The sequence below is a fragment of the Clarias gariepinus genome, chromosome 14 (assembly GCF_024256425.1).
Source record: "Clarias gariepinus isolate MV-2021 ecotype Netherlands chromosome 14, CGAR_prim_01v2, whole genome shotgun sequence".
NCBI classification, from domain to species: Eukaryota; Metazoa; Chordata; class Actinopteri; order Siluriformes; family Clariidae; genus Clarias; species Clarias gariepinus.
The window spans coordinates 29,556,403-29,558,684 of record NC_071113.1 but is presented as its reverse complement, the minus strand read 5'-3'; the positions used below and the strand labels follow the sequence as shown (position 1 = coordinate 29,558,684).

Sequence of the window (2,282 nt, the reverse complement as noted above, 5' to 3'; positions counted from 1 at the left end):
TTAGTATATTATTATAATTATATATGTCAGTGTTTCCCCGCCTGTCTCCAGCTCACTTGCCTCTTTCTAATCTGCCTGTAGTGTTTTTTAGTTTTTTATGGGTTGTTCATGAAAGATTTGTTCTTTTTGAGCGAGTCTTTAATGTGACTCAGTGATTCAGGATACAAGAAACAGAAATAAGTACTTACCTTTGAGTTTTTTATTCTGAATCGTCGTCTTTTGTCACGTGAACGTTCTTCTCAATGAGTCTTCTAGTCCCAAGTTGTTCGTTCTTTTGTCACGTAAGTCCCATAGATGCTACAGTATGCAGTGAAATAGATTCAAAAGAACGAATGACTCAGACTAGAAGATATGAGAGGATTGAATAATTTTTGTGACTCGGTTCTTTGAATCTTGTTCATCAAAATTCAAATTTTTTAAAGAATCATTTAGTTTATTTTGTTCTTTTGAACAGAAATAAAATAAAATGTTACATTTTCAATAAACAGACCTCCAACATGTCTACATACACAAATTTTGTCTATTGTTCCAGTAATGAAAATATTACAATTCAGCTATGGAAATATTATAATAAACAGAATGAGTAGCTCACCATCAGGGCTGCTTTTAGACAGGTTCAAATTGGAGGGGGAGGAGGGGGGGCGATGTGGGGGAGACTGGGCTGCATGGGGGATTAAATATCCTTAATTCAGATTTTATCAATCAATGACATTACATCGAGCATAACAATGAGCATTTCCTGTTTTTTTTTTTAAACACACATACAGAAGAAGAGCAGAGGAAGCAGAAGGAAGGAAAAGAACACAGTGGGATCTCATTGCAGCGTTCCAAAACATTCCTCGGCCTACTTTGGAAAAGGAGCTCGTCCACAGAGCGTTCAAAATCACCATCCCGAAATGAGCTCGGTCATGGTAATGTAGTGTGAGTTTAGATTAAATAGCATTCTTTGGGACAGATTTTTTAAATATAATTAATCTACGGCTGAAGGTACGACGAGCAGCAGGGTGTCCGATCAGGAAGTGCTCACTCAGGTGGAGGACATGGCCAGGAAGCTGCTGGAGGAGGAAGACGTAGCCGTGCTCGTGGAGATCTGTACGCGGGTAATAATGTGTGACATCACTCACCTTTCCTCCATCAAATGTAGTCGATTTATAGGTGTACTAGTATATAAGATTCTTTTCTGTTTGTTTAGTATACAGTGGAGCGAGAGTTGAAGTCGCTAGTGCTCCCCCTGCTGGCTATTCTTGATGGACCGGAGAAGCTTCTATTACTGAGGGAGATCAGGTGAAAAAAGTTTAAATTTACTATAAAGACAATACAACGTGGAGCTGCTCGGTGTCTGCTAAGTGTAATGGATTAAAGTTCACACTTTTACAAATTTTTCAACATTTTGTCCTGCCACTCAATAAGGTACGAAGCTGGCGCTATGTAATAGCACGGAAAATGACCATGATTTGGTACAGTAAGGAAGCAGATAATGACGATAATGTAAGAATCTTTTGACCTGTTATACCGGAAGAAGCCTCGCCGTCACATGACATGGTGCTGCTACAGTATGTTGCATACGATTCAATATGAAAGTCACGAATGATAGCGAATCATGTTGTGTAAACATAGAGTTGGCTCTACAACGCACCTACAGGTCAATAGCAATAAAGCCGTAATCGAAGTCATCAAAGCGAGTGTGTTTCGATACAGGTCACCCTGATGCACCCTGTTGACCCATGATCTTATGCTGGCATATGATGACTACCCATTGATTATCACAGTTTGTGACTAAGTTTGTGACTACAAAGCGCATCAGAGCAAAAATTTGTGAAAGCATGAACTGAGTTTAAGGATCCTATGACCAGAACAGGTTATGTCTCCTGAGTTGCTTTTCCTTCACTCCTGGATGCTGTTTCAGAATGCTTGTCCCTAAAGAGGATCTTCAGCAGTTTAACAGCATGGTGAAACCCTTTGAGGAGGAAGCGTATGACATATTAAAGCGACGCTCTCGTAAGTACAAAAATACCAAGCTACTGTAGCTCGTACCAGCTCCTGACCTGAGTGAGCTCGATGAGCGTTTTTTTGTTGTTGTCTTATTTCCTCTTTTCATTGTAGGACAGTCATCCCCTTTGCGCTCTCCCAAAGCAGGCCACGCCCCCAAGCGGCACCTCATCACACCAGTACCAGGTGAGTCCCAGGATTAGAACCAAATTAAAGACTTTTATGCATTTTGGATTCGAAACGCTCCAGAGTACTGCACATATGCATTTTAGATCAGCAGGGTGGATTCGAGC

General features: G+C 40.6%; 1 long non-coding RNA gene across 1 annotated transcript; it reads left to right on the top strand.

Moving 5' to 3' along the window:
- Positions 1-993: 993 nt before the first annotated feature.
- LOC128541095 (uncharacterized) lies at positions 994-1,975 on the top strand. Its single transcript, XR_008365620.1, has 3 exons — positions 994-1,100; positions 1,193-1,284; positions 1,907-1,975. It is a non-coding gene; the product is annotated as an uncharacterized LOC128541095 (long non-coding RNA).
- Positions 1,976-2,282: the final 307 nt, after the last annotated feature.